Source organism: Procambarus clarkii, chromosome 51 (genome assembly GCF_040958095.1).
Source record: "Procambarus clarkii isolate CNS0578487 chromosome 51, FALCON_Pclarkii_2.0, whole genome shotgun sequence".
Lineage (NCBI taxonomy): Eukaryota > Metazoa > Arthropoda > Malacostraca > Decapoda > Cambaridae > Procambarus > Procambarus clarkii.
In genome coordinates this window covers 1,523,627-1,536,483 of record NC_091200.1, presented here as the reverse complement: position 1 = coordinate 1,536,483, position 12,857 = coordinate 1,523,627, and the positions used below count along the sequence as shown (strand labels likewise).

The 12,857-nt window shown below is 41.8% G+C and overlaps 1 long non-coding RNA gene across 1 annotated transcript in view; it reads right to left on the bottom strand.

The window, feature by feature from the left end:
- Positions 1-12,358: 12,358 nt before the first annotated feature.
- Positions 12,359-12,857, bottom strand: part of LOC138351842 (uncharacterized) — a 1,108-nt gene continuing 609 nt past the window's right edge. Inside the window, exon 3 of the long non-coding RNA XR_011222627.1 lies at positions 12,359-12,843. This is a non-coding gene — a long non-coding RNA (uncharacterized lncRNA). The remainder of the gene's footprint in view (positions 12,844-12,857) is intronic.

Here is a 12,857-nt window from a genome sequence, read left to right as displayed (position 1 = left end):
CTCCCTGCAGTTTTAAAAATATCACAAACATCCAAAATTCGACTCTTGAACCATATTTTGTAGCCAAATTCTGGCTCTCTGCACGTATTCGCAGTTTGAAATTACGACTTTTTATACAGAAAAAATGCCAATTACTGAAAGCGGCGAAGGATCACATTTTGCCCAAACCCTCCCTGCAGTTTTCAAAATATCCGAAACATCCCAAATTCGACGTTTGGGCCATATTATGGAGCCAAATTCTGGCTCTCTGCATGTATTCGCAGTTTGAAATTACGAATTTTATACCGAAAATATGCCAATTACTGAGAGCGGCGATGGGTCACAGTTTGACCAAACCAACCCTGCAGTTTTGAAAATATCCCAAACATCCCAAATTCGACGCTTGAGCCATATATTGGCGCCAAATTCTGGCTCTCTGCACGTATTCGCAGTTTGGAATTGCGACTTTTTATACCGAAAATATGCCAATTACTGAACGCACCGATGAGTCACATTTTGCCCAAACCCTCCCTGCAGTTTTGAAAACATCCCAAACATCCCAAATTCGACGCTTGAGCCATATATTGGCGTCCAAATTCTGGCTCTCTGCACGTATTCGCAGTTTGAAATTACGAATTTTAATACCGAATATATGCCAATTACTGGGATCAGCGATGGGTCACATTTTGCCCAAACCCTCCCTGCAGTTTTCAAAATATCCCAAACATTCCAAATTCGACCCTTGAACCATATTTTGGAGCCAAATTCTGGCTCTCTGCACGTATTCGCAGTTTGAAATTACGACTTTTTATACCGAAAATATACCAATTACTGAAAGCAGCGATGGGTCACATTTTGCCCAAACCCCTCTGCAGTTTTCAAAATATCCCAAACATCCCAAATACGACCCTTGAAGAATATTTTGGAGCCAATTTCTGGCTCTCTGCACGTATTCGCAGATTACGACTTTTTATACCGAAAATATGCCAGTTACTGAAAACGGCGATGGATCACATTTTGCCCAAGCCCTCTCTGCAGTTTTTAAAATATCCCAAACGTCCCAAATTCGACGCTTGAACCATATTTTGGAGCCAAATTCTGGCTCTCGGCACGTTTTCGCAGTTTGAAATTACGACTTTTTATAACAAAATATGCCAATTACTGAACGCTCCGATGAGTCACATTTTGCCCAAACCCTCCCTGCAGTTTTCAAAATATCCCAAACAACTAAAATTCGACTATTGAGCAATACTTTGGAGCCAAATTTTGGCTCTCTGCACGTATTCGCAGTTTGAAATTACGACTTTTTATACCGAATATATGCCAATTACTGGGATCAGCGATGGGTCACATTTTGGCCAAACACTCCCTGCAGTTCTAAAAATATCACAAACATCCCAAGTTCGACGCTTGAACCATATTTTGGAGCCAAATTCTGGCTCTCTGCACGTATTCGCAGTTTGAAATTACTAATTTTATACCGAAAATATACCAATTACTGAAAGCGGCGATGGGTCACATTTTGCCCAAACCCCTCTGCAGTTTTCGAAATATCCCCAACATCCCAAATACGACCCTTGAAGAATATTTTGGAGCCAATTTCTGGCTCTCTGCACGTATTCGCAGTTTGAAATTACGACTTTTTATACCGAAAATATGCCAGTTACTGAAAGCGGCGATGGATCACATTTTGCCCAAGCCCTCTCTGCAGTTTTCAAAATATCCCAAAAGTCCCAAATTCGACGCTTGAGCCATATTCTGGAGCCAAATTCTGCCTCTCGGCACGTTTTCGCATTTTGAAATTACGAATTTTATACCGAAAATATACTAATTACTGAGAGCGGCGATGGGTCACAGTTTGCCCAAATTCACCCTGCAGTTTTGAAAATATCTCAAACATCCCAAGTTCGACTCCTGAGCCATATTTTGGAACCAAACTCTAGCTCTCTGCACTTATTCGCAGTTTGAAATTACGACTTTTTATACCGAATATATGCCAATTACTGGGATCAGCGATGGGTCACATTTTGCGCAAACCCTCCCTGCAGTTTTAAAAAATATCACAAACATCCCAAATTCGACGCTTGAACCATATTTTGTAGCCAAATTCTGGCTCTTTGCACGTATTCCCAGTTTGAAATTATGACTTTTCATGAGTGATGCAGAGGCTTTAGAGAGGGATGCAGAGGCTCAAGAGATGGATGCAGAGACTCAAGAGAGGGATGCAGAGGCTCAAGAGAGGGATGCAGAGGCTCAAGAGAATGATGCAGAGGCTCAAGAGAGTGATGCAGAGGATCAAGAGAGTGATGCAGAGGCTGAAGAGAGAGATGAAGAGGCTTAAGTTAGTGATGCAGAGGCTCAAGAGAGTGATGCATGGGCTCAAGAGAATGATGCAGAGGCTTAAGAGAGTGATGTAGAAGCTCAAGAAATAGTCAAGGTACAAATAGTTGATTGAGAATCATGTATTTAAGGGTAATTTGCAATTCATTACGTGTGTGCATCATATTTATCGTAAATATCATGAATTAATGGCTTTAAACCGAAAAGGCTTGAGCCTCTGCAACACTCTCTTCAGCCTCTGTATCACTCTCTTAAGCCTCTGAATCCCTCTCTTGAGGCCTCTGCATAACTCTCTTGAGCCTCTGCATCACTCTCTTGACCCTCTGCATCACTCTCTTGAGCCTCTGCATCACTCTCTTGAGCCTCTGCATCACTCTCTTGAGCCTCGGCATCATTCTCCTGAGAATCTGCATCCCTCTCATAAGCCTCTGCAACACTCTCTTCAGCCTCTGCATCCCTCTCTCGAGCCTCTGCATCACTCACTTGAGCCCCTGCATCCCTCTCTTAAACCTCTGCATCACTCTCTTACTCCTCTGCATCACTCTCTTCAACCTATTCAACCATCTCTTGAGCCTCTGCAACACTCTCTTTAGCCTCTGTATCACTCTCTTAAGCCTCTGAATCCCTCTCTTGAAGCCTTTGCATAACTCTCTCGAGCCTCTGCATCACTCTCTTGATCCTCTGCATCACTCTCGTAAGCCACTGAATCACTCTCTTGAGCCTCTGCATCCCTCTCTTGAGCCTCTGCATCCCTTTCTTAAGCCTCTGCATCACTCTCTTCAGCCTCTGCATCACTTTCTTAAGTCTCTGCTTCCCTCTTCTGATCCTTTGCATCACTCTCTTGAGCCTCTGCATCACTCTCTTGATCGTCTGCAGCACTCTCTTGAGCCTCTGCATCACTCTCTTGAGCCTCTGCATCACTTTCTTGAACCTCTGCATCACTCTCTTTGGCCTCTGCATCACTCTCTTGAGCCTCTGCATCACTCTCTTGAGCCTCTGCATTACTCTCTTCAGCCTCTGAATCCCTCTCTTGAGGCGTCTGAGGCCAAATTCTGGCTCTCTGCACGTATTCGCAGTTTGATATTACGACTTTTTATACAGAACAAATGCCAATTACTGAGAGCGGCGATGGATCACATTTTGCCAAACCCTCTCTGCAGTTTTTAAAATATCCCAAACGTCCCAAATTCGACGCTTGAGCCATATTTTGGAGCCAAATTCTGGCTCTCGGCACGTTTTCGAAGTTTGAAATTACGAATTTTATACCGAAAATATGCCAATTACTGAGAGCAGCGAAGGGTCACAGTTTGCCCAAATTCACCCTGCTGTTTTGAAAATATCTCAAACATCCCAAATTCGACTCTTGAGCCATATTTTGGAACCAAACTCTGGCTCTCTGCACGTATTCGCAGTTTGAAATTACGACTTTTTATACTGAATATATGCCAATTCCTGGGATCAGCGATGGGTCACATTTTGCCCAAACCCTCCCTGCAGTTTTAAAAATATCAGAAACATCCCAAACTCGACTCTTGAACCATATTTTGGAGCCAAATTCTTGCTCTCTGCACGTATTCGCAGTTTGAAATTACGAATTTTATACAGAAAAAATACCAATTACTGAAAGCGGCGATGGATCACATTTTGCGCAAAACCTCCCTGAAGTTTTCAAAATATCCCAAACATCCCAAATTCGACCCTTGAACCATATTTTGGAGCCAAATTCTGGCTCTCTGCACTTATTCGCAGTTTGAAATTACGACTTTTTATACCGAAAATATACCAATTACTGAAAGCGGCGATGGGTCACATTTTGTCCAAACCCCTCTGCAGTTTTCGAAATATCCCAAACATCCCAAATACGACCCTTTAGAAATATTTTGGAGCCAATTTCTGGCTCTCTGCACGTATTCGCAGTATGAAATTACGACTTTGCCCGAGCCCGCAGTTTGAAATTACGACTTTTTATACAGAAAAAATGCCAATTATTGAAAGCGGCGATGGATCACATTTTGCCCAAAACCTCCCTGAAGTTTTCAAATTATCCCAAACATCCCAAATTCGACGCTTGGGCCATATTTTGGAGCCAAATTCTGGCTCTCTGCATGTATTCGCAGTTTGAAATTACGAATTTTATACCGAAAATATGCCAATTACTGAGAGCGGAGATGGGTCACAGTTTGCCCAAACCCACCCTGCAGTTTTGAAAATTTCCCAAACATCCCAAATTCGACTATTGAGCAATATTTTGGAGCAAAATTCTTGCTCTCTGCACGTATTCGCAATTTGATATTACGACTTTTTATACAGAAAAAATGCCAAATACTGAAAGCAGCTATGGATCACATTTTGCCCAAACCCCTCTCTGCAGTTTTTAAAATATCCCAAACATCCCAAATTCGACCCTAGAACCATATTTTGGAGCCAAATTCTGGCTCTCTGCACTTATTCGCAGTTTGAAATTACGACTTTTTATACCGAAAATATACCAATTACTGAAAGCGGCGAGGGGTCACATTTTGCCCAAACCAATCTGCAGTTTTCAAAATATCTCAAACCTCCCAAATTCGACGCTTGAACCATATTTTGTAGCTAAATTCTGGCTCTTTGCACGTACTCGCAGTTTGAAATTACGACTTTTTATACCAAAATAGGCCAATTACTTAACGCCCCGATGAGTCACATTTTGCCCAAACCCTCCCTGCAGTTTTCAAAATATCCCAAACATCCCAAATTTGAAGCTTGATCAATATTTTGGAGCCAAGTTCGGGTCTCTGCACGTATTCGCAGTTTGAAATTACGACTTTTTTTACCAAAATATGCCAATTACTGAGCGCGCCGATGAATCACATTTTGCCCAAGTCCTCCCTGTAGTTTTCAAAATATCCCAAACATCCCAAATTCGACACTTGAACCATATTTTGAAGCCAAATTCTGGCTCTCTGCACGTATTCGCAGTTTGAAATTACTAATTTTTATACCGAAAATATGCCAAATACTGAAAACAGCGATGGGTCACATTTTGCCCAAACCCCCCCTGCAGTTTTAAAAATATCCCAAACATCCCAAATACGACCCTTGAGGCATAACTTGGAGTCAAATTCTGGCTTTCTGCACGTATTCGCAGTATGAAATTACGACTTTTTATACCGAAAATATGCCAGTTACTGAAAGCAGCGATGGATCACATTTTGCCCAAGCCCTCCCTGCAATTTTTAAAATATCCCAAACGTCCCAAATTCGACGCTTGAGCCATACTTTGGAGCCAAATTCTGGCTCTCGGCACGTTTTCGCAGTTTGAAATTACGAATTTTATACCAAAAATATGCCAATTACTGAGAGCGGCGATGGGTCACAGTTTGCCCAAATTCACCCTGCAGTTTTGAAAATATCAGAAACATCCCAAATTCGACTCTTGAACCATATTTTGGAGCCAAATTCTGGCTCTCTGTACGTATTAGCAGTTTGAAATTACGACTTTTTATACAGAAAAAATGCCAATTACTTAAAGCGGCGATGGATCACATTTTGCCCAAACCCTCCCTGAAGTTTTCAAAATATCCCAAACATCCCAAATTCGACGCTTGGGCCATATTAAGGAGCCAAATTCTGGCTCTCTTCATGTATTCGCAGTTTGAAATTACGACTTTTTATACCGACAATATGCCAAATACTGAAAGCGGCGATGAGTCACATTTTGCCCAAACCCACCTTGCAGTTTTGAAATTATCCCAAGTATCCCAAATTCGACGCTTGAGCCATATTTTGGCGCCAAATTCTGGCTCTCTGCACGTATTCGCAGTTTGAAATTACGACATTTTATACCGAAAATATTCCAATTACTGAACGCGCCGATGAGTCACATTTTGCCCAAATCCTCCCTGCAGTTTTCAAAATATCCCAAACATACCAAATTCGACTTTTGAGCAATATTTTGTAGCCAAACTCTGGCTCTCTGCACGTATTCGAAGTTTGAAATTACGAATTTTTATACCGAATATATGCCAATTACTGGGATCAGCGATGGGTCACATTTTGCCCAAACCCTCCCTGCAGTTTTCAAAATATCACAAACATCCCAAATTCGGCACTTGAACCATATTTTGGAGCCAAATTCTGGATCTCTCCATGTATTCGCAGTTTGATATTACGACTTTTTATACAGAAAAAATGCCAATTACTGAGAGCGGCGATGGATCACATTTTGCCCAAACCCCTCTGCAGTTTTCAAAATATCTCAAACCTCCCAAATTCGACGCTTGAACCATATTTTGTAGCCAAATTCTGGCTCTTTGCCCGTACTCGCAGTTTGAAATTACGACTTTTTTTACCAAAATATGCCAATTACTGAACGCGCCGATGAATCACATTTTGCCCACACCCTCCCTGCAGTTTTCAAAATATTCCAAACATCCCAACTTCGACGCTTGAACCATATTTTGGAGCCAAATTATGGCTCTCTGCACGTATTCGCAGTTTGATATTACGACTTTTTAGACAGAAAAAATGCCAATTACTGAAAGCGGCGATGGATCACATTTTGCTCAAACCCTTTCTGCAGTTTTCAAAATATCCCAAACATTCCAAATTCGACCCTTGAACCATATTTTGGAGCCAAATTCTGGCTCTCTGAACGTATTCACAGTTTGAAATTACGACTTTTTATACCGATAATATACCAATTACTGAAAGCGGCGATGGGTCACATTTTGCCCAAACCCATCTGCAGTTTTCGAAATATCAAAACATCCCAAATACGACCCTTGAAAAATATTTTGGAGCCAATTTCTGGCTCTCTGCACGTATTCGCAGTATGAAATTACGACTTTTTATACCGAAAATATGCCAGTTACTGAAAGCGGCGATGAATCATATTTTGCCCAAGCCCTCTTTGCAGTTTTCAAAATATCCCAAACGTCCCAAATTCGACGCTTGAGCCATATTTTGGAGCCATATTCTGGCTCTCGGCACGTTTTCGCAGTTTGAAATTAAGAATTTTATACCGAAAATATGCCAATTACTGAACGCTCCGATGAGTCACATTTTGCCCAAACCCTCCCTGCAGTTTTCAAAATATCCCAAACATCCCAAATTCGACTATTGAGCAATATTTTGGAGCCAAATTCTGGCTCTCTGCATGTATTCGCAGTTTGAAATTACGATTTTTATACCGAATGTATGCCAATTACTGGGATCAGCGATGGATCACATTTTGCCCAAGCCCTCCCTGCAGTTTTCCAAATTTCCCAAACATCCCAAATTCTACCCTTGAGCCATATTTTGGAGCCAATTCTGGCTCTCTGCACGTATTTGCAGTTTGAAATTACGAATTTTTATACCAAAATATGCCAATTACTGAACGCGCCGATGAGTCACATTTTGCCCAAACCCTCCCTACATATTTCAAAATATCCAAAACTCTCGCTCTCAGCACGTATTCGCAGTTTGAAACTATGACTTTTCTTTACCAAATATATGCCAATTACTGGCATCAGCGATGGGTCACATTTTGCTCAAACCCTCCCTGCAGTTTTCAAAATGTCCCAAACATCCCAAATTTGACGCTTGAGCAATATTTTGGAGCCAAGTTCTGGCTCTCTGCACGTATTCGCAGTTTGAAATTACTACTTTTTATACCGAAAATATGCCAGTTACTGAAAGCAGCGATGGATCACATTTTGCCCAAGCCCTCCCTGCAATTTTTAAAATATCCCAAACGTCCCAAATTTGACGCTTGAGCCATATTTTGGAGCCAAATTCTTGCTCTCGGCACGTTTTCGCAGTTTGAAATTACGAATTTTATAACGAAAATATGCCAATTACTGAGAGCGGCGATGGGACACAAGTAGATATTTTGGTGACAGATAGCCCCACCTATGTATGTAGATCAGATAAGAAAATCAGAAGCGGGGAACCACATAGTGCCACTCCATATTAGGTCACCCAAGGTGTGAGTGGTAGCAGTCGAAAAAACAGTGAAGATAGGTATCTATTATGTGCCACTATGATCATGTTCATTTACAGTAAAGTAGCTGCCTATGAAGGGTAATCAGATAAGAAAATCAGAGGCGGGGTGCCACTTAGAGCCACCCCATATTAGGTCGCCCAAGGTGTGGGGCAGCAACAATCGTAAAATAGTGAAGATAGGTATCTATTATGTGTCGCTATGTTCATGCTCATGTTCATTTATACAGAAAAGTATGACAGTATATTTGTATAATAAACACTCAGGTGAGCTGTAGTTACAACCCCCCCCCCTCCCTCTATGGGACAGGTGTAAAAACAGGATCCTCGCAGTAGGGGTGGCCCCCCCCCTCACCACCCCTCCTCATACTTGATGACCTTGAGTGTACCGTAAGAGGGACCAGCCTCCCTTAGTTGTTTTTAAGTTGGATATATTTTAAGCTTTTATACTTAAAGAAGGAGAAAAAGAAATAATCCTGATGATTTATAGATTATATTATCAAAGTACATAGGGTTAAACATAGTCGTATTGTAGGTCATCTCCCCCCACATAATATTTATTAACAAGACCTCTCCTTCTCGCCCACAAGTCCGTTGTGGGGTCTTCCTCCCCCTCCTCCTCCTCCTCCTCCTGGGGCGAAGACGATGACTCATCATCTCCCAGAGAGTGAATGGGATGTAGTGCGCCTCCCTCAGGTGACTGACTGCTGACGTCATAGGGTTCACTCTCGCTGGTGGGGTGTTGTCCTTCCTCTCCTTGTGGTTCGATGACGTCACCACCTTCACTCTCGGTGGACATTCCTTGGGCTGAGGTGTTGGGGTGGGGGTCGGATGGTATGTCTGGGTGACCATACGCTAGGCTAGTGTATTTATTTAGGTAAAAGCGCTTATCATCAAATGCACTTAAACCCCTCTTAGTATTGAATGTGGTTGCCATCTGCCCCCCTATGTTTCTTATTTGTGAGTAATTAAAAGTATTTACTACACCATTACTGTGAAGGGTCTCTTTAAAGTGGTTATGTGTTAAAGATCTTTGCACAGCTCGGGGGATACCCTTAGCGGTGATGGAATTTTTATTGTCAAGCAAAAGCACACTATACATTTTGGGCTTGAGTGCCACAACTTCAAGGATGTGTTTATCTGACACCTCTGACTTTAACAGCCCTAAAACACCCTTTTTAGAAGGATCATACAAGGGGTGAGTTTCAGGAAAATTACTCGTATCCATCCACAAACTAAGGGGTTCTTTCCCCATCTCATTAAAGACATCTTCAGCTAGTAAGGAGAAAATGAAACTGTCTGTATCACTATACACCAGTTGTACCCTATCTGAATAGTGGTTCTTAAGTACCCTGTACCAAAAATGGTACAAGCTGTATTTTGCTAGCTCAAGAATCTGGAACCCAATGTAATTAGGATGAGTAATTTTAATGAATGGTCTGGAACTGACAGACAATAATTTATTGTCGCCTAAATGCACCATTCGTTTAAAGCGGGGATTCTTCACCTCTCGTAAAAAGACCCTAGCTGAAGTCACTAGTTTGGTGTCAATGGCATAACGAGCTGGATTCAGTAGCGTTTTACCAAAAACACTGTTCGTCAGTAATTTGAAGAGTGTTTTCCTATCATTACTGCTGGAGGCATTTCTATTGTTAACGTTGGTGTTAACAAATTCTGCCATAAAATCTGACTGGTGGAACTCGTAAATTGCATGTATTGTTTCCACTTCAAGTCCTATCTCAATAAATAGTTGTAAAAGGTGAAGAGATATGAAATAATGTTTTTTGGGGAGATGATCTCCAACCAGTTTGATGTTTTTTGGGGGGAGGTGTGTGATGTTATTTGTTTCCAGAAGTCCCCTACTAAATGGTGAGATATCCTCCATACTTATTCCCCTATGGTGTAAACAAAGGGGCAGATCGTCTGTTAGTCTAGCTATTTCGGGTCTTAAAAGTTTGGTGTCAATTAAGAGCCAGTACCCTTTGTTAGAAGAGAAAGGCTGTTCTGTCATTATCTTCCCCCCGCTAATGAAGGAGTTCATCTCATCAGATGAAAGTCTCCTTAGTCCCCCATGGGGCAATTTCCTAGTCATACAACTCCCATAGAGGCTGTTAAAGTCGAGATAAAGTAAGAATGAAGACCTATCCTCCTGGGGGTTAAAAGATGGGTTGACATAGCGGTTGTTAGCTCTGACATAACTCCTAACTGCAGTTGTAAAACCCCCTCGTATGTTTTGTGATAAGAGATTGTGCAACGTCACATCTGCACTTAACTCCAACGATATTCTACTACTTTTCAGGAAGCAGTCGTAGGAGTACCCTGGGAGGCTGCAATAGTGTGTCAATTCTAAAGAATATATATCATTTAGAATTGCCCTGTGGTGTGTAAAAATGTCAGCCAGTAATCCTACATCACACCTCAAATAAATGAGGAGGTAGTCTTTTAATGTCCTACACCCTGTAGCCTCCCATACTAATTTAGAATGTCTATATTCGTCCAAAGTTATACCTGATTTGTTTAGGGAGCTGTAGAACATTTCAATAGGGGGGAGTGTTGTGTCATTAAAGCAGCTGATTTTTGTGGTATATTCATAAGGGAAAAACTGCTTACCCTTTAAGAGTAGGTGGTGACTCTTTTTGGGCAAACCCTCTATCATTGAGTGAGTGAATGTTAAGGGGCTGGCTGAATCAATGTGGGTCTTTGCTAGGGATGAAAGACTACCTGTAATAAAAGCCAGTGAATCAAGAAATTTAAGCTTCCCTATTTCCACCTTAAGATATTTCGTCCCCTGTCTCATGAGGATATTGCTCTTAATATTTGAATCCATGGTAAACTCCCTCAAAATTAAGCCCATGTCATAAGACATATTATGGGCAATTAGAACTAAACTCTCCAGAGCATTCTTGTGGCGGAGGTTGCAGTAATTACATAGAGCTCCAATATAATTGAGCTTTTCCCTAAGGTGATCATGATGTTGAACCTTGAAATTGGAGGGGGTAAATACCTGCTCACAAAACTGGCAGTGAGTCTGTCTCCTAAAATGGATCATATCCTCAAGAGACATGTCTATTTCATAATGGTGGAGGGTAGATCTGATAATTTCCCATTTGGTAGCAACTCGCTGCATGAAATGAGTAACACTGTCCCCCCCAAAATAAGTAAATTTATCAACGACAGTGTGGTTCCTATCAACAATTATATAGCTGTATGCTATAGGTCTATGTATGGCTGTAACAGAACCTAGACAATCCTCAGTGCTTAGGACACACTCAAAATCAAAATAGCCCACATGGGAAGGGGCGTAACCTTTCCCCGTATTTTTAAAATGGAGTGTGTCCCCAGGCTGAGGGTAAATAATTTTCTGAGTGATGTCGCAGGAAGATGAGTGATTTGTTAGCTCAGACGAATTTTGATATTCTGAGAGACAGTTTCTACAGAAGACTGTCTTTCGTTTGTGGCTGCGAGTAAAGTTCCGAAGGAACTTATCGAACTCTTTTATCAAGGCCACATGAGATTCCCCCAATAACAATAAAGGAACTATGACCGAGTACTGTCTGCTACCACGACGACAAAGAGAGACGTGATAGACGCCATCTGTATGTTTGTGTATTGAATACAAAAAAATGGATAGTTTATTTCTATTCTCCAATTTAGAGATATCCTCCCAAGACAGAGGGAAGGATAAATTGTCGTATTTGACCATTTTCCTAACCCTAGAGTGAGACTCTACAAGTCTCCCTATACGTCTCCACTTCCACCCTTGTTGTGACGCCAGAAAAGCAGCAATGCACTGAATAATACATGTTTTATTGTTACCAGCCGGGTTTGGGTTGAAGACCTCATGCCGTCCCCTTAGAAATGGGGGATAAGGGACATAATCCCCCAAAACTGACCTTACACTTGCATTACAGATGACGATTTTGAGGAAATCGACATTATATAATATGAAACCACTCCCCTCTGTTTCTGAAAGGAGATCTTCCAGTCGTGTAATCATATAAGCCACCCAGCTATCAATAAGATTACCCACATCCTCAAGAGTTACCAGTCTAGCGGGTGTTGTTATGAAGTGTTCTCTAAAGTCATCATCTTCCGTGAGTCGTTGTTTCAAAAGTGTTACCTTTACCTCGAGGAGGATTTTTAATGATGAAGTAAAATTGCCATGTCCCCCAAGAGAATTCATGTAATTCTCTATTTCAGATATGTAATAGTCCCTAAAGTTGCTTAGGAGTCCTATAGGGTCTGTGGCGAAGGCTGAGGGGATGGAATATTCCAGCCTAGTAAAGAGATTCCCCAGAGCCCCCACCCTATTAATTAAGTGGGGAGTGTCTATAGCATCCTCCTCATCTGGGGAATTTTCATCACTATTTAGGGCATTAAGTCTATTGATGACAGGGGGTCTAAGACCACTAGGGCCCGGCTGAGAGATGTCACCCCTATCACCATCATCACCATCATCATCATCACTCATCGCTTCCTCTCCCCCCTCCCCTCCACCTAAGGGGTTATTGTCACGCTGTGCTTTGTCATGTTCCTCCCCTACCTGCCTCTGAATCGCTCCTGGAATGGAATAA